Source organism: Hetaerina americana, unplaced genomic scaffold (genome assembly GCF_022747635.1).
Source record: "Hetaerina americana unplaced genomic scaffold, ioHetAmer1.1.p SCAF_2, whole genome shotgun sequence".
NCBI classification, from domain to species: Eukaryota; Metazoa; Arthropoda; class Insecta; order Odonata; family Calopterygidae; genus Hetaerina; species Hetaerina americana.
The window spans coordinates 61,698,922-61,719,860 of record NW_027286763.1 but is presented as its reverse complement, the minus strand read 5'-3'; the positions used below and the strand labels follow the sequence as shown (position 1 = coordinate 61,719,860).

General features: G+C 37.1%; 1 long non-coding RNA gene across 1 annotated transcript; it reads left to right on the top strand.

The window, feature by feature from the left end:
• Positions 1-6,871: 6,871 nt before the first annotated feature.
• Positions 6,872-14,440, top strand: LOC139687566 (uncharacterized). The gene is made up of 3 exons (XR_011700646.1): positions 6,872-6,945; positions 8,232-8,489; positions 12,317-14,440. It is a non-coding gene; the product is annotated as an uncharacterized lncRNA (long non-coding RNA).
• Positions 14,441-20,939: the final 6,499 nt, after the last annotated feature.

The following is a 20,939-nucleotide window of genomic DNA, read 5'->3' as shown; positions in this document are numbered from 1 at the left end:
AAGTTTCAAGATGAAGGAAACTCTGTGGGATAAACAAGTGGAATTTCTCGTGGTACTTCGGAATCACCAAATGTTATCATAGCCAAAGGATGGACGTCGTATTCTACATAATTACCTGCCCAGTACGAGTATCTCAGTGGTAAGCGTTAAATCAAATTGTAAAATGTAATGGGGAAGTACCTTGATCGTTCTGTTGTATAGATTTATTTCAGATATTGCTACAATGCCTCAAAATTCTTCACTATATCCCTTGAGCGTCGACAACCTCTTGCCAATGGCTTTTCCACGACTCGGAAGCTCCCTGGTAGGTAGATTTCGGAAGGTCGTTAAGGGTATGCGTGCCAGCCTCTCTGACTCAGGGTCCCATGGTGCCCTTTGCGGGAGAATTTCGATTTTAGAAATAGGAAATAGTCTGCTGGAGCCAAGTCGGGAATCTAAGGGGTGTGAGGAATTCTCGCGATGCCGTTGTAGAAGGTGTTCACAAGCAGACTCGACTCGACTCTGCTCTTGGCCGTCCGTCGAGACCTTCGGGGAGAGTTAAGCGCAAATCTTTCACATCGCCAAATTTTCAGTGATAATGGTGTACACTGTCATCTTATCAATACCAATTCAATCTGCGATCATGCGCACATTTAACAGACAGTCTGAAATCAGTATCTCACGCAATCGCCAGGAAAAAATTGTTGCTGTTACTTTTTATGCAAACCTTTGTTCTTACTGTCGTACTTTTCTTCAGAGTTTGCTTTATTCTGCATGTTTCATAACATCAAGGGCAATACTTTGTCATCTATTATTAAAATAAGAGTTCAAATGGCTTCGATAGAGGACGGTAGAAAAGCAGAAAGCTAATGCAGCCGCATTCTTATGGAATTATTGACTGTTCTCATTAATAACGATGCATGCAGCGTTTTGCTGACGTCTTTATTGCGATAAAATATCAGTGGTCAGAATGGAATACCTACTGGCTACAGGAGATTTCCACCAAATAAGTGCATGATAAATACATTTTTAAAGATATTGAATGATAAAAATTGCATTAATGTGGAATAAACTTCGCTTCAGGTGTGATTACCAATAGGCCCATGTAATGGGATCCGACTTTACTATATTGTATGATCTAACCTGTAGTTTTTAGCTTTAATATATAAGTTGGAATAAAAATGTCTGCAAAAATGTGGCATGTGGGAACGTTACTTTATAGAGTATTTACTGCTCGTAGGAAAAGGTCCATTCGTGAGAATTTCGTGTACATATTTGTGCAGATTAGGGACGTGAATAGAGCGCCGGAATATTGACCAGAGAGACCAGGTCCAATTCCGAGTGACACTTCTGAGCACCTTCAGATTCATGCAATCTTTGTAGTTTTTCGGGCCTATGTCTATAGCCTATGTCTTCGTACAATATCCCAATTTCCATAGGAAAAAAAACTTCCCGCATTGGCTCTACCCTCCACTATTAACATAATCTTCTGGTTGATTACCGCGGTTTTGGTAAGACACTGATTCAAACTGCATATTTAAAGACGTCAGATTACCGAGCCTCTCTAATAAGCAGCATTATTTGAATATATCACACTTCGTGTAGTGGACTGTGATAAGTCAACAAATGTATTTTCGTTAACTCAAGAAAACTTGCTTTAAAGCAATGTTTTCTTTGAGTAATTGTACGATCTCTTAACTTTGCAAGCATAATTAGATTTAATAATAATTAGATAATGTTCAATTACCTTTATATCTCATGATAATTTTGTACCCACAAGAAAACGAAAATTGTCCCATATCGAAAGTGGGCGACTTGGAATTTATTGTCATAAAATTATTATTATGACTTTTGGAGTGAACTTGTTTTGGACTCTTGGATTGCATTTTAAGTTTTCCTTCTCCAAACCTGACCTTGATAATTAAACATTCAGTGTTATTCAAAGATTAGGCTGTTTTTTATGCCGGAAGTCTCACTTACGGGCAATAAACCTATATTTTATTATTTTAATGCCGATATCGAACAGGTTAAAATAATTTGATTGGATAAGGTCTCGTATTTGCACCTATCTTATGGACCATTTTCCGTCTCAGCCACTTATGGATAGTTGGGGGTGGTTGGCATTAGATGACTATGGATCCTAATTCCCCTAAATGATGCATGACAACACCTCCCGAGTTCAAACATACCTGAGTGATTCTAGAGTTTGGGTGTTCGGGCTCACATTAAAGGATTAATTTTCTGGCATAAAATGGAGCTTTTTCTAATGTGAGATAATGAAAAGCTGCTTGCATAATTGGTGGATAGCGTCTGCAGGCTGTATGTACGGCTGCAGATTGTTACGTTGCCCCCACATAATGTAGACTTTACTTTTTAGAATAGGGACTAATACTGATCTTACAATGTCTTCCGGCCAGATTCATTCATCATACATGCTGCAAATTAATCCATAAAGGCTCTTCCTCCCACATTTTTCTAAACCTCTTAGTAGTTCCGTAGGAACGTCGTCCACCCTCACGGCCCTATTTGTTTTCATTTCCCATTAAAGCCCTTTCTATCTCACCGTCGAGTATGCTTGAACCTTAGCAATTTTCATCTACGTCACATTCACTTTCTATGTCTAACTTTGCTGGCCTGATTTCTTTACCATACAGTTCTTCTATGTATGCATTCCTTCCATCTCTCCTGGATTTTTTTTATGGTTTAGCTAATATTTTTTCCGACTTACCTCTGATTGTTAACACAGGTTATCCCAGCTTACTTTCCGATAGTGTTTTAACCTTCTTGTATTGCGCACTTAACTTCATACTTCCTCTGCAGACTTCCCATATCCTCGCACTGAGTCGCACACTCAAATATGGTACAGGAATAAAAAAAATCTTGGAGGAATCATGGAGCAGCATAAGCACACAACACAGGCATGAAAGACACTCTTAAAGCATGCAGCCAGATAAAACAGGATACCCACTGAGCTATTTCACGTTTCGGCGGTCATGCCGTCTAAATCGGACCAAGAAGAATCGTAGCTCCTCTTAATTCTTCGAGAGCCTAAAACTATTCAATGAATTCATAAACGTAATTTTTCTTTGAGGATATCAAGGAAAATGGTTTAAAATTTGTAACTCAAATCATTTTACCATTTATTACGATATTGCTTGATTAGTACATGCACTTAATTAGTATCTATTTTTTTGTAATTTCCGCTGTTTTCCTTCTCAGCATGAAGACAAGATTTCCAATGAGATTAAAATTTTGCTTCTCATAGTTTTTATCTATATCCATCGATTTTTCCATACCGTGTTAATCTTTATTGGTCTCTTCAGCCTTGGCATTCCTTAATTCTTCTCACCTTCACTTAACTACGTAGTTACTCGGTGAAATATGCTCATTTAATCACTAGCAAACGCTATTCATCATTATTTAACTGTCTAATATAACCCCCAAAAACGGATAACTGTGATCGAATCGATGAAATATATCACTGCATCAATTCATACCTCATTTTAGGTAAGGTAATTGAACCAAACACGGGGAAACCACGAAATCTTGAGTTTTGTCTTCCCTTGGGTACATTTTTGTTGAAACTCTTTATTCCCATACGATAAAAAGAAACTTAAAGCTAACAAACGTGGCTTGGCCCTCCTACGTTGGCTATATGAAGACAATTTACGCGTGCATCTATTCGCTGGGAGTGTATGGAAACCTGACGATTAAATGCTAGATGCGATTGCAGAAATTAGAAATCGCAAGCGACTTCAATTCTGGCAATAAGGAAATTATCCAGGCACAAAATAGGGAGGACTGCCATTGTAAGAATCTGAGAGAAATAGCCATTCAATAAAAAAGTTGCTTTATTAGGTGCAGTTTTCTAATATATTTAGTGAGATAATTTATTTGTTCAAGAGTCTCCGGATATGTATGTACTATCAGATATATTTACCATTATTTAATGGCCAAATTATTTCATGTAAATGAAGTTAACTTCTTTCTTCCGTTAACTTTTGTGGAGAAAACTTTTCATGTGAATGGGTATTTTATTGTGCGTCCTTATTTGTTCCAAAAAATTAATGCTTGTGATTTTTGATGAGTAAATATGCAAAGTTTTGTGGCCTTTGCATCTTTGAAGTGATATGTGGTATATTTCTTGAACTTAAGGCACTTAAAAGTAAGCTAAAGCACGCATAAGCATATAGTATGTCTTCTTTTACTCTTCTTCTTCACCAAGTATAGTATGCTGGTAACTATCCTCATTTATTGTTTCGGTGGTTCGCGAGGTATCGTATTGACGTAGATATACCCTGTCAATTCATTAGTGAACATCATTATTACAGGAAATCTAAACAAATAACACCTCTAATGATATGAATGGTATGTTGCACAGTTCATTTTATTGTGTAGAGATTTCAGCTTCGTGTAGGCGAAGCTGCATAGGGTATAAATTTGATGTTTTCATTGCCCATGGCGTCCGCCTTTACTAATTACTTTTAATCGAATAGGTCAGGTGTGATGCTAATTTTACGATTTTTATATACATGACAGTGTTGTCGTGAATTTAAAAGACTATGAAGGCAAGGCAAACATCATATTGTGTTTTTATACTCATGTCATACGCAACTAATGTAGCAAATCTTTATTTGCGTTCACCCATACGTGAACTCATCCTCAGTTATCGAAAAGTCGCAGCAGAAAACCTGATGGAATGCCAGAGAAGAATTCATTAGTATATAACACGCAAGGTAGCAAACAAACTAGCGTAAATTTGTCGCAAAGAGGTTTTAGGGATTTATAAATAATTGATTTATTCTTCATAAAAATACCATATTAATGGATTAGATTTGAAAATAGTACTATCAAAGATTGTATATCGTTATTTGTATTGAATAAAAGAAATACATTAAATATAATTAAGTTCTATATTATGGCATTGAATAACACTAGCTAGTACATCGCATTCTGTTACATAAATAAAAATATTTACTTCACACTTCAATGATCATCAGAACATTATGCATGGCCGAAGACGACCTATTTGTTCTTATGAAACTAAAAAAAATAGTATCAGAGGTGGGGTGTTATTTTTAGCTCATCAATTTTTAGCACATGAGATGTGCTGTTGTAGCAGGAGGATGACTGTGATATAGATATTGGTTGTGGGGCTTTTAAGGGAATTGACTCCAATTAATATTTTAGCGCTATGATAACGAAAGACAGGGCAGGCGAAAGGGCAAATAGAAACCGAAGGAACAGGTCAAATTGACTGGTCATGTGGACTCAAGAATTTACAAAATGCAGAAACATAATTTATTTGCCTCTAGTTGAAATTATCATAGCATGTGGAACCAAAACCTGAGCGTTTACTGGTAGAATCAACTTAAACTATTGAGTAGACCCTGGGAAGAACCTGGGAATGCCGGTCAGGGATAAAGTCAAAAACGGGAATATCCGTGGACAATTAGGTAGTGTGACCACTAGACACTTTACAAACAAACGTTTCTAGACGGTATGCGTACGTAAGACGCATGAGCCCTGATTGCACAGGTATCTTGACCGAACAAATGAAGAGTGAGCAAGGGAGAAAAAAATGACAAGCAATGGCATGAAGCTATGAAGAAAGGGGCTTTAAACGAAAATGATTGATTTGATAGTATGCAAGCGGGAATAGGATGCGGAAAACGTTTATGCAACCCGAAAAAACCCGCTAATCGATACGAAAAATGTAATATTTTAGTAGGGTGTGAATTCCCCCACATAGTGCTATCTAATTAGGTTGCGTAATCATGGTAACCTTCACACTTGGATAAGTCCTCGTCCTTACTCAACTCTATAGTTGATATGTACGTCGTTGAATACAATGGGGAAAGATCAGCTCTTTTTTATCATCGGGTGCGTGTAATTATTTTATTCTCTTTTGTCGTGAAAATCTGACAGATATATCCACACCTATTCAATATGAATATATTATGCAAAGATATTAGCTCTTTCATAGAGTACACACATCACGATACCATCATGTTGTTGTGTTTAATTAGTACTCCATCAAAATGAACAACGTTGAGAATCCCTTTAATAAAGTATGACCATAACACGTGGTTGAACACCATAGTCAAATCATCCATGCAAGAGCACCAAAGACCAATCATTTATGCCAGAGAAATTCAAACTAGTGTCATTGTGACCATCATCGGGAATTTTTGGTCTACTTCAAATTTTATTTGCTATATTAGGACCTTAATTTAATTTTTGACAAAATTTACCGTTCAAATTTAGGTCTATTAAAACGTTAACGGGTATGCCCACGGTAAAAAGAGACGAGCACTAGTAGTAGGAAACAAAACGAAATTCGGAAAGACGAGCCCTGACGTCTTCTTAACTATCGTAATGAAGCGGATAATATGATATGATCGCCACTACCGTCATACGAAAGCCTTCGCACGCGAAATCCTTCGGGTAATCATCCGAAGCGGAGAGAAAATACGATGAATATAAGCGCGTGTTCTCATTCTCGAAACTTTCCACTTCCACGAACAACGAACTAAGATGCTCGAGATTCAGAGGAAGATGCAGATTTTGTTTGTTAAGCGTCTTAGGTCAGCAAGATCATCCTTTATCTCGCTGGTCAAGTCTCGTGACACCATCCACGGCCGTTTCTCGAGACCTCATCCCACTTTCTTCCGATTCAGCCCGCTGACCCGCTCCCGGAGACTTGGGCCTCCTCACCCCCGCCTTAAACGCTAAGTATTTCCTCTTACATTCTTTTAACTGCGTGGGGAAGAACCAACGGAAGCTACGTGACGAGCGATGACTAACCGTCAGTAACACGTTTTCTGGGAATCCTTCCCTCTTTTCTTTAATGGGCCTCTATATATGAGCTTCGCATGCATTGGTATCCATTCGCCGTTTAGACGGAGGAGTGCGCTGTTCTTTTCTGCTCGCCGTGCTCGTGGAGAGTGAAAGTGAAATACGATGGTACGTAAGGAATCTTATTATTATTTTTTTGTGCAGAAGGGGAATTAAGTGCCTCTCTCGGCAGTCTCGTTTATTGCGTGTTTTACCTTATGTCCTCCCGCGAAGGAGCCTACAAAATCTAAACAAATAGCCAGATATTTTTTGCACAACCGACCGGTTCTTTTAAAACTTTTGTTCTTGATGTATTGAACACAATCGCCATTATCAGTGCGCTGTGAAGCCTTCATTCTCTCCATATTGAACTTGGATCGTTCAGACGAAAGGAAGACAATTTCCACTATTCAATGTCGATCCATGTAGTCAGTTTAGTACCAACTATAGGAGATTATGGATTATCCCAGGGGAGAAATGCACGTACTTGGAGCTGCATGATCGCATAAAATTTTCCCGGAAATGTTTCATCGCAACAAAATTAAATTATCGCTGGTCTTTTTTTTTCTTTTTTCCGGCACTTGTTAAATTTTTGAATCGTGATGAATGTGCACAAACTGGTGAAACACGTGGTAAATATTTAGTTTCACTATTTCTTAGATGAGATATAACCTTGTATACCCCATCAAATTCAGTTGGTTCAATAATTAAATCAGCAGCAACCATTTATTTTCGTCCGAAAGATATAATTTCAGTTTTTACAAAATATCTTAGTTAAGAAATGCGAAGTAACTTTTTGACGATTTTGCGACGTTTAACCGGTAAATAATTTTCCTATCAAATATGTTTACTTCATACACCTCAGAGATGATGTCTAAACTCGAAAGCATCTTCTCACCATAGGGAGTGTATTACAATTCGGTTTTCGAAATCCAGAAATCTGCCACGCTAGTTTACTTAACGAAGTTAATGGGATGGCTTGAAAATACGAGCGAGTTTTGAAAAATAAGTTTTTTGAAGAAAATATTTCGTAAGTATTTAGGCATCTTTGAGCGAGTTTCGTGTTGATTTGCGAATGTTTACTAATGTTGCGGAGAGATGATTTGTTGTTTTTCTTCCAGGTATGGGCTAATGATTATTGCACTGTGAAATTCTTGCATTTCCGTCCACATTAGTAGTTTAATATAATCAAGTATTTCTTGAGTTATTTCCCGTAGTTATTTGAGCATTTTCATTGCTCAACGAAATTTAGATTTAAGTTCCATTGCGATATTACATTCGCTGTTAAATTTATATGATTATCATTAAAGTATGACTTCATTGCAATAAAAGGCAAGTCAAAAATCAGTTTATGTGAACCTGGACACAAGTTCATTGTTCTAATTTATTCAAATTCTCTGTATTTTTCTCTTAAGGAAGCGTCAATCCACGCCTGTTTTAACCTCGTCGCCCTGGCTATCATCTGCGCTTGCGCGTCGGGTATGCCGGCTCTTGGGTCGAATGATGGCGGCGTTGACCTAGGACAACGCCCCAGAGATCCTCCGACGCCGTCCCGCTCATGGTCGGGAATACTACGAGGTCCTCGGCGGACATCTGTCCCGTCGCGCTTCGATACGCAGCTTTCCGACCTCAACCGGAACCCTACATACTATAATTATCACACACTGCCTGAGGTTAGTTTGTTAAACCCTTTTGCTTTGGCAAGCCGCGAAATCTTTTATCCATAATTCATTCACAAATGCCGAATTTTTTGCCTACATAATAAATGCATAAGGTCAGTGTACCAGGTGGTAACAAACAGTAAGTTAATTATGGAGCCAGAGCCAATTTCCTCTGACCGGAAAATGAATGATGAATGCTGTTCACATTCAATCGCATATATGCTGCATCAAAGGAAACGTAATGCTGCATCAGAATATATGTCTCTCCAGTTCCGTTGCCTTTCCTTCAATTCTGGCTAAATCAACTTTTCCCACTCCTTGCACTACCTCTTGGCCTACCCTCCAGCAAACCGAACTGGGCATTCTCATTAGCATTCGGGATTAAATTCGCCGACGTTCCTTTCGTTTGCCAATAAAGGGCAAGTTTGCCAATAATCAATGGCACAATATTTCATTGAAGAAAAAAATACCAACAGGATTTTTTGTTACGTACCAGGTGCTCGCCAACAATTTTATGGAGTTGATGGCAATGAAAAATCAAATTAACAGTAAAGCATCCTGCTCAACGGAGTGAGTATTTTTTTATCAGACCTTAAGTTAGGACCGTTGCGAGAAGTGCTCGACAAGCAGTTTCGAACAATTTCCGTTCACGGATGTTTCAAGTGGTGGAGCCTTTCGCAATATTTCAACTTAATTTTGCAAATTTTAATGAATAAAATTTTGCGTTAAATACATTTTCCAGCTGTAAATTTACTTACGCTCGTGTTGATCCTGATGAGAAAATGGGCTTAGGGAAACCCGCTTCGTACAATGTTTGTGATCAGAAATACTACTTCGGGGCGAATTAATGGTATATAGTTCAGTCAGAAATGAGCACAGAAATTGTTCGAACAATTGCAAACCAAAAAGAATGATAAACGAGTCTGATGCGACGCGTAAACGACCAAACCTCCAACAAAAACGATTTCTTGATGCGCGCATGCAATTGTTCTAGTTATTATGGTGTAACTAGCTCATATGGGTTATTACTAAATTTTTAAGTCCACGATGGTAGTCGTATCCGGCGACACTATTGGATATGTTCAAGCTTTAAATGATAAAATATGTCCGAATGGTGATTAATTTCAATACAATTATCCTGAATGCATAAGTATGCTTTCGGAAATGTTTTATAAATATTCATCTAAACCTAAGCACTTTCCGGATCTAATATGAACAGGTTGTCTTCAGTTCATGAAAGGGCTACCTTTGCGCTGGGGCTACTAGTTATTGAATAAGATTTAATGTACAATAAAAGTTATATTAAGATGGATGTAAAATGCATTAATCCTCTAAACAACTTTTGCAATATTCTTCGCTCAATAAATTACCGTGATCCTCATTTTTATACTTGATCTATTTTATATAAGTTTTTAATGACCAGATTACTTAATTTTGAATATTTCTACAAAAATTAGCCGGCCAGTATTATCCTATAAACTTTCTCGTTGCGCAAAACGTAATATCCAACAAATCGGATGCATGCAATCACTGCCTAATCTCCTTATCAAGTACTCCAGTCTCATTCAAGGTATCGCTTGGAAATTTATAAAGTTACCCCGCAATCTTATCTGGTGTATCGTATATCTTTTATTGCTTAAGTTTGGAAGGTCAGTGAATATTTCCCAGTGTTTCAAGTCTTTAAATGGCTTACAGGAAACGCCGTGCTTATTTTTACTGCAGAAAGAATAACATTCATGACCCAAATTTAAGGCTCCTAAAATTATGCACGTGAATTTGCTTTAATTCCATCATATCCAGCATTCATCATCATGATATCGACAGTTATTAGGTACATATTTGCCTTGATATCATTTGTGGGAATTTCCCTTATGTTAATTTTTTTCTTAAGGCTAACTGGTTGAGAAACTAACACTTTATGTGGACTATATTGTTTCCATAGGTCAAAGGGCGCTATATTATTTTATTCCTCCTTAACATATGAAAAAACAAAGCGGTTATATTCTCATATTTATGAGTACCTAAGAAAGTAACCGCGAAAATTAATTGTCGCTTGCATCCACACATGGGTTATTTGAAGGGTTCAAATGCTATTAACTTCTTGCTCAAAATATTTTAGTGCAAAATGGCGAAGACCATGGGATCATGGTTTAATAAAGAAGGTGATTTTATCGTTCTTAAACCTCTTCCAAAGGTTAACACTTTCTAGAGAACGTTACCTGCCTAGAACGATGTTTGTACAGGCCTGCATGCGAAGTCGACTTAAAAATTAAGTACGTAAATTATGAATATTTTATTAATAAAATTATATTCTTCTTTTATTATTTAAACAAACACTACTTGTATTATCTAACGGAGGCATATCTTTTACATATTTTTACCTTTCTTGCTAAGCACTAAAAAAGTATTTAACTTGCAAGGCCCTTACTTATAACCTGTATAGTAAAACGAACTCATATTAAAGACCTCGAAACTTGTCATTTACTAGAGTGTTAAGTGATAATTTATTTCTCATTCATTCGTCACATCAAGGGCGGATCATTGAAAATTATTGATCAACGAGTGATAACAAAGAGTCGTAACTGAAGGGGAGGGATTAAGTATGCGGAAATTAAGAGGGGGTTATCAGAAGTAGAAAAAATTCATCATAAATAAGGACTACGATTTGCATTATATGTGTTGTGAGTAAATATTTCGAAAGAGAGTATGAACAGTAGCATGGTCTCGATTTTTTTTGTTTCTGTCAGTAGTTTATTAATGTCATTCTTCCGCCTATTAAAGACACTCTCCGTATAACCAAATTTTTTAACCCAGAGCGCAAGTTCTCCGATCAGCATCAATTTTAATGAGTCAATACAATTTCTCACTATTAACATGCTTGTACTAACACAAAATTTATTTTATGAAACTCGTGGTTTATTTTTGTGATATTTGGTTCAATACTTGTATAATATTGTTATTTAATAACCACAGTTATCAGCCCAAAGGCAAATAGCTCAGTTAACTTCAGGACAAACCCCAAAGCATAGGTTATCGTAAATATTTATATGCAATACAGAGACATACCCTTTCCCTTTGCTCCCAGCGATTTATTAAGGCATTCTGCTACCCGTTAAATTATGTAGTTTTGCTTTAAACGTAGGTGTTTATGTCATCACCAGCATTTAAACCTGAAGCCATGAGATCAGTGGACAAATATTATACAATGATTAATAAACAAGTATTATTACGTCTATTTTTGTCATGAAATGATGCAGTGTATAGGTACGTCTGCATTTGACATATTTTCCTTTTATTTTTAATTCTAATAAAAAGCTTTTAGACACATCAGCCCCATTCCTAGGTACATCACTGTATGGATTAATATTGTCTTCCCCGCTGACGCCCACTAACTCATCTGAGTGTCAAAAAATATGATGATAAAGAAGGCGATTATTTACGCATGAGCAATCACTTACAATTTAGTATTTATATATTAAATTACATTGACTGAAATCATTCCACGATCGAAAAATATTTCCCCTGAATGAATAAACATAAGTGTTGTTAGCATTGCTCTTTCGGTAATGTTGTATTCGGAATGTCAGGGTGCCAGCCAGGAATAAAAATCGTTATCTTGATTTATTAACCAACGTCATTCGCTGTAATGCGAATTTTAATTCGCGACGCGGCCTTCGTCATTGTTAGTTAGTGATTTCCTGCTCTTGAGTCATGTGACTTGAGAACGGATTACGCCCTTGCGTCCCTGAAGTTTGATTGAAGAGCTTGACGGCTGTGAGACCCGAGACGACTCACCTTTCAACTTTTTTGTTTTATTTTATCTTTTTTTTTTACAATAGCAGGCGCTCGAAGACGCGGGGTCACCAGTTTGGGACTCGAGGCCGCGCCATCGACGAAGCCCTCTGGACTTCGGCTCGGGCCATCGATTAGGCGGCGTGGACGCCGGTTTCTCCGCTGACGACATCCTCATCCCTCCCAAGTTCGAAGATGAGCAGCCGAGGGTGCCAGAGAAGAGCTCTTGGTCGGAATACTCCCGCTCAGGCTGCATCGAGGGAGGACCGTCGTGCACTCCCAAGCCAAACAGGAAATACTTAGATTTTTACTCATAGAGAAAACGGATGTGGTTCTTGAACCTCCTCGAACGGAAGTTTTGACATACAATGATGGAAAACAGTATTAACGTTTGCTGGGGATTTCGACAACAACCACTCCAGTAAATATTCGATCTGCACTTGTGTGCGGGAATAATATGAAGGCGAGAAGGGAACACATCCCCATCAGTTTTTTTCGTCCAAGGGTTGAAAATACTTGCCGCTGCTTGCTGTTTCATAATATCTATGTGAGCTATTTTTTATGTATCAGCATTCAAATCAGTGAAAAAGAGGAAATGATGACAGTCTTTTCCTGTGAATCGGAAAACGTGGAAGATATTGGCCAAAGTTCGCGTTTGATATCAGCCAGTTCATGCATATTATAAATAGCATGCGCGTTAAAATTTAGTTTGAACATTTTTCAGCTGTGAAAATGAATCGCACAATGTAAAAAATCAAGAGAATTTTTCGAGGCGTCTTGGAATACGATGTGACTCCTCCGATAAGAAGCGGATCCACAGCGTCTACTGCCTACTTAGGTGAACCACGTGCATACCTAAGGAGGATAATCATCATCTTAATTTGTAGCTTGTAGTTTGCTGTGATTTCCAGAGCTTTAATATTTTACTACTTCATATATAGACTACATTACGTTGACCTCATTCTGGAAGCGCTTAATTTTTTTTAGTCCAACTTTAACTACGAATTCCCTATTCAATATTTTACGAATAAATATAATCCATACAGTAGAACAATTAAATCCCTTTATTCCTTAATAACTTATTGCTGAAGAAAAGAAAAAAGCAATATGTCCACGACTCATCTAGATATTTCTAGTGCATCTATTTATTTTTAATTCTGTAAACAAGAATATCACTACGATAAGAAAATTCTTCCTTGTTTACTGTGCTCTTCCTTTTGGAACATGCAAATTAAACATATGCTATTGACCTTCATAAAAGTGACATGGGTTTACAGAACATTTCAAACGGAAATAGCTTTAAAAGTGAAAGAAGGAACATTATACATGTAATTCAATGCCTACTAACTCCAGAATCAATCTCATTAGAACGAACTAGCAACGCTTAATTTTGGGCCACCAAAATCAAATGCCCTGCATCTTCCTCAATGAATGAATCACTAATCTCTGGAACCCGCTGGCAAATGAGTACCGAAAATGTCATTGTCATGGCCCCACGATACCGATTGTTGAAAGCATTATGGGAATGAATGATGTTAAAAGATGCCTTTGACCTTCATCAAACTGTGGCTTACTTCAAATTCATGCTTTCCCTTTGCATTCTTTTGTATGTTATTTAAATTAGCGTATTTATCGCTTACGAATGATTTCTGGGTCATCTATGTCCCACTTGCCACATACATTTATGCTCTTTCTCTCAAAGTGCTTTCCTCGAAACTTATGTAGTCAATAAAACATTAGGCAGCATGCACAATTATGCTATTCCCACATTAATTAACCTCCCATTTTAATGAAGCATCATCAGCTACTTACATTTGGTAGTTATAGGGTATGAGTCCGTTCACCCGTATCAGGTGTATCACCGATATCAAAAAGAAATTTTACGGCAGATTGTATAAAAGCTGGTCATATGTGTCAGTATTAATCATTATTTTGTGTTGTAATGTTTTATTTTAAAATAAATTATGAAAATAGTAGAAATGCTGTGAAATGACTTTTCTAATTGCAAATTTTTATTTTCAACTTCAATATCATCTGTACAGAAACTTAGAATGTAATATTAATTGTATAACCCAGAAATGGCAATTCTGGAAAATATTTTATATATAGTATACTATTTAGGGACTGATTGTTATTTTTTAAAATAATTTTCACATTTTCACTCAAAGTTTGGTACCTGAAAAAAGTTTCCTGTATCTTAAATAAAATTTCAATTGAAAAAAATACATGTGTGACTTTTTGACAATGGAACGAGTATTTTTTTTATTAGGTAATCTACCGGTTAAGGTAGGTTTTTGGATGGACGTAATTACTAATTAAATAATTTGTGGCCCCTAGCAAAACACAACCTCCTACTTTACATCAGGTCCCTCTTCAGCTCTGAGTACTTTCTTCCTCCCTTCATCCCGTCCAACATCCCTATCCTGTTCCTTCCCTTTCCTCGTTTGCCTAACATTCTCCCCTCAATTACAGTCTTCAACATCCCGCTTCCGGTCAATACCCCCTTCAGCCACTTTTCCTGCCTCCATAGGATTGCTCCCAACAAACCCCTCTCTTCGCCCACCATACCAAGTACTTCCTCGTTCCATCATGTTAATCTTGGGAATGATAATTGAGGTGGTTTCCCGTTGCCTTCCTCAATAGTGTTTTTAACGTGACACCATCACTTATTGGCCGCCCCACTGGGGTCAGACGCCTCACTGAGGAACAGACGCTGCGTGGACTACCTTTCGTCTGGCTCCTAACCTTCGACCTATCTGGCATGGGTGACCCTACCAGGAGCAATAATTATTACTCCCGCCAGCACAGCTCTAGAGGTCATCGGAACGCACAAGCCCTTCCACCACGTCAAGGTTGTAGTCCAAGGAGGGGGAACGAGTATTTATGAAAGCAAAATGCAAGAGGATGCAATTATTGAAGTAAATTTCATTCGCACGGACACATTTTATCCAATTACTCAGTATGATGATTTCCTTTTATTCTCCTTGGTGCATGCGGCTTTAATGAATTGTACAATGGATTTATTAATATGAACATCAGTAAGGATAATAAAAGTGCATCAATCGTGTTTACCATCAAAGAGCGATCATAAAACTTTCTTGCAGCTTTTCATGTTACGTTACGGAGAGTCGTCGTCACAAGGTTCAACTGAGGAAAGAAAACGGGGGGCTTCCTACCCCTAAGGATAGGATCCCTAAAAAATTCCATTGAGGGAGCATATAAAATTCGGTGCAGCTGTGGTATATTCTTCTTTGCAAAAACGGGAAGAACGCTGAAGTGCCGCCTCCAAGAGCATCATAGGGCAATGGAAAAGAAATTATTCTGCCTCTCAGCAGTGGTGGAACAGGATTAGTCGAAGCCGGGGTATGAAGTGAACTCGATAAGCGAAGGCGATAGACAAGGAAACTTGCTATTTCCCCTGGATAATGCGTGAGGTCATTGAAATTGCAAAGAACCCCGACAATTTCAATTGGAAGGAGGAAACTTTCCGATCTAACAACCACCGGGGTGGCCGAGATCCCAACATCCCGCAATCGACCAATCATAGAGAAAGAACCCCGTCAACTGGCCTATATGCATATGTGAAGATGGTGAGTTCACCCTACTTTCCACCGTCGCTACACTCTTTGTAGATCAACTATCTTTCTGTCCACCCCGAAGAGGAGATTGTTCCTAAAACGGGGTTTCCAAGTCATTTATTTTTTATTACTTTATTATTGTTACTGCTATTTCTTCAGTCTCTATAGCGATTGTGGAATAAAACCTTTAAAATTGCAATTGAGTTGAGTCGACCCTCAACTACATTTTGACCTGAAGACGCCTGCTAAAATGCGGGAGAAACTGTTGACGAAATGGGAACTGCTTACGCGGTGGAAACCCGTCGGTCATGCAGCCTTATTATCCATGCGCCACGAAAGCCTTCGCACCAACTTTACTAGTAACCGGTTTTTCATAAACATGATCTGTTGTTATGCTTTGAAAATTCAATATATTCAAATTCAAGTTCAATATACGAAGTAAGGCGGAATCGCAAAATCAGCTATTCTTCGGAATATACCGACATATTTTTCCTTTATTTGGAGGAAGCTATTAGGGCGCCCATGGAATTCAAATATGCTGCTGAAAATCCGATCAAACGAGTTTATTTACTTACGCGTCATCCAGAAAAATACATCACAACTACAACTAACGAATACTAAGTCTGATTAGTCTGATAAGTCCAATTAATTTTCACTCCTTAAAATGCCTTCTTCTCTCATGAGTTTTCGTTTCTCACAGTGGGAAGTGACTTTTTCTTCGTCCATACATTTCTGGGGAAACTCCAATATCGTTGCCCCCGTCCGAAGTGCTGCGCCTCGGCGAGAGTCTCTGGGAGTTTTTCGTTGAGAGTTTCGGGCAGGAAAGAAGACGCCACTGCTCCTACGAGGGATAAAGTGCCCAGGACGATATATGGGTAGCGAGCGTCCACAGAAGTTCCCTTCAAAGAGAAACAAACGTCATCAGTTTACTCAAGGACACGTATTATAATGTGATAAATTATTTTTAAGAAATTTATGGAAGGTATTTCTCCGGCTTCTATCAAACATTATTAATCTACCTGTACGTAATACCACAAACCGCTAGGGGGTGTGACCAGGGAGGCACCAGCCCTACAATAACACATATGAACTCATGCAAATATTTTTATCCATCCATTTAAGCAAGCCTACGTACTTATGTGCAAATACATCCTTACATACATCATGCAGTCATGTTTTTTCTAAATCATTAACTTTGCATTTTAAGTAAATATAAACTGTTTCTTGGGCTCCATTTTTTATTATGTGTGTCGTACGAGGGATACACTATTACCGGCAGGGAAATCAATACACTCAGGTTTGAGCATCATTAAGAAAAGAGAAGCCGGCGGTTAATAAAACAATACATATTAGTCCCTTTCCAAAATTCCTCATGAGAAAAATTTCTCTAATGGTACAAATTTCACAATGGTCGCATTAGGAGGGTAACGCCTAATAAACAAACTTTTGTGCCAGTTTTGGCTCCTCTGCGGTTTTTATTATTTTCCATTGTTAAAATAAATAGATTAAAAAAGTCAACTTTTAAAATAATTACACGTGACCTAATATTTAATTGCTAATTCGTTGAGATCATTTTTCATTTTTACGCATAGAATTGTCGATCAAAATGAGATTCAAATCCAACGGGATTTCTTTCTCGTGGATCCATTTTTCAAATAAAGCAAAAGTACAGTTTTGTTTGGAATAAATAAAGCTGTTTTTTTCTTCCCGTAACTTTGTTTGTATTGTACTTTAATTTAGGCGTCAAATGATAGGCTCTCGATACGGAAAGGGTAAAAAAAGTATGCATTTTATGATTTCTGAAAATAAAGTATATGCTGATCAACTACATGTTTTCTTCATAGGGAATGCATCGATTATGTTTTGTGCATAAATAACCGGTTTGGAAAATCCCGAGGAAGAGGATGATGCGATCTTTCAAGGTCTTCCCTAACAATTCGAGAGCTTATGTCGCACCTCATTACCAAATACTTTTCATATTATTAACGGTGGCTTAACATCTGGATGTGGGTAGTCGGATGTAAAATACTTGAATATGCTTCATTTGTGAACTTTTCGTCTAATGACGGTGACGTGTAGACATTACGATGGGAATTGTCTCTTACGTAAAATACTCGCCTATAGTCAATTCATCAAACCCAATGCAAAAACTTTATTTATCATGCAATACATATTCAGTCCAGAGCAAAGGATCTAATAAGTCAACACCTTTCCATATTTCTCTCAATCAAGTAGATAATTTTAGCATACATTAAATTGATAAATGAAGCTGTTTTTTAATAAGATAAAAATATATTACGACATACCTGTAAGAGTTTGTTTTGAATTTTCTGAGAAATTATGTCCTCAAAGCATCAGTGGCCATTGATAAAGGAAAAAGGCCTTTTATTTCGATTGTTTGAAAAGTCTAATAAAATATCCACTTTTAATATATTGGTATTTATTTTAGTTACCTTATTAACCTCATAATTAGAATAAGTTAATGTGCCCACTGCAGATTTTTCCGTTTGCGTAACTGTCCATTGTTGATATCAGGTTATTGAACAATGACAAAGGGGGACTTAGCGCTAATGCAGGCAGCTCTTCAAGCCCAAAGAACCTAAGTCAGTGTTGCTGTCACTGAACAAGAATGGGAACATTGGAATATTACGAATAAAATCGTGGTAGTTAATTAATTAGAGCGTAAATCCATTTGCATAATATAACACACACACACACACACACACATATAACCACAAGAATTTTTCCATGGGTCTAAAAAATTGTGAACGAATTGAAATAAAAAATTGCGAAGGATGCCTCGAGGGTTGGATTCGGTCCATAAAATTAAAAAATTGAGGGTCTGGAAAAAAGAAATGTACTGGAAGATATCCGTTTTTTTAATTTCAAATATGGAGAAAAAGAAACTTACCAGGTGCACTATGTATGGCCCTAAGACTCCAATTAGATTGGCCATTATTGAGTTTGATGAGGAGCCTGTCTGTCTTAAGCACGTGGGATAGGTCTCCAATGCCTGCAAGTAGACGGCGTAGAACGAGATGAAAACTGAGAACTTGATGGAAACCGCGAATCCTGCGGCAACAACTGTCAATCCAGGGTCTACGGAAAAAGTAAGAAATAGGTTGCCAATCTGTAAATAAGTACTAATGATATAGCATTTATGTTCCATTTTTAATTCCGTGGATTCATCTTCCGAACACAAATTAATTCATGTCTAATGTTTTCCCCAGATTTTAATTAGCCAGTACATTTAACCAATTAAATATATCAGGTTAATTTTATTGTACCTTGAATTAAAATTTTATACCGGAAAAGATCATGAAAAATTAAAGAAAATCGTAAATCATCAGATAAAAAAGAACGTGTCAATATATAATTTCATAACTTTGTAATAATTTGTGTGCTTTAAAGATGAAAATGTAGACATTGCCTGCTGGAAAAGCAGCTATCGATATAAGGGCACTTTTATAGGAAATATAACAAAGTCTATTATCAGAGTAATAATGCACAAAATCCTATGTTATAAAGTGTATTAAGATAGGTTTCTGAAATTCTGTGAAAATATTCCGAATTATAGTTGCCTTTTTGGTAATTTTTTTCTCTAAAATTTAAAGCATCTCTTTCGCATTCGGCTACTTTAATACAGATTTCAAATACCTATTTGCCACATGGGCTTCCATTTCATAGAATAATATTTCAGGAAGAACGAAATATAAATGATTTGATTGGGTGATTAAGAAGGTTTTCTTTAATTCCATGGAAGTAATTTTTGTAAGAACTCCCAATTTCCATGAAAGTTAGACTTCCGCATTAATTTAAATGGATAAATTTCATTGCCCCTGCAGCCAAACTCTCGCGAACGCTTATTCTCATAAAGCATTTCCGGCCCCAGTATGTAAGACAAATGGGTTATTTAAGTTGCTATGTTAATGAACGATAATTTTCATTATTCTCTTTTGAGATTTTTTATTGCACCTGGAGGGGTTTAAGGTCAGCGCATGCTAGCTATTTGCAACCTGAAGTTTATGTATTGGGCTTTACTCTGGATGACGGCGAAGAGAACGGCACAGGCGATGGCCGAAAGGATGAAAAACACGGACTGCGTCCACCGCCTGCCGATGTTATCAGTACACCACATAGCCACCACATTAGCTGGCAGCTCAACGAGCGACTGGAAGAAGTAGTTGAGGAAGGGGTTTCCGGACATGTTCCCCGCGTTAAGAATCAGCGAATAATACGACATAGAGTTGATTCCCCTGAAATAAGAATGTTTTCCATAGAATTTGATAGGAAGCGGAAATCCACGAGCAAGCAAGCCCAAATAATGTGACCCATTTTGTTATGCCAAAATTATTTAGTTACTGAAGCTATTGGAAGCAAGTATTCAGCAGGTTTAAATATCCTTCACCTGTCATAAAACCATCAAAAAGTTTGATGTCTACAAATAATCACATTGATCAAAAGTATATATATATATATATATATATATATATTTATATATTTATAAAAATATATAGATATTTATTCATATATACACATATACTTTTCATTTATATTTATATATGTACGTATATATACATATTTTTTCTATATAATATAAAGTTAAGTGTTAAGTTAGAGCCTTTAATTGCCTTTTAAAAAATTTAATCTCCACTTCAAGTCCATTCATTTAACTTTATATAGGCAGAGAATTACATTTTTGAGGAATTAGTAGTGAAAATTTTAAAGCTATAATGTGATATAGGAAGTTCTATAAAGATTTAAAGGCAAACATTTACGTGAAATCTCAATAATATAGGTTGTTCACCTTTTAAAAAGGTTGATACCCTATATTATTACAGGTTAAGGGCAAGCATTAATGCGAAATAAATGCAGGTGTATAAATGAGGCAATTTCTTACCAGGAGAGGAAGATGAGAAAGGTATAACCAGCCAATCTTTTACTCGAAAATAAACTAGCTATCCCGAAAGTTTTTTCCTTTCCACATCTGCTTGCAGTTTCCTTCAACATAGCTAAGGCGTTTGAAGGCAGCTTTGTGCCATTTACCGCCGCTATATCACCAAGTATTTTGTAAGCCTCTTCAGGTCTCCCT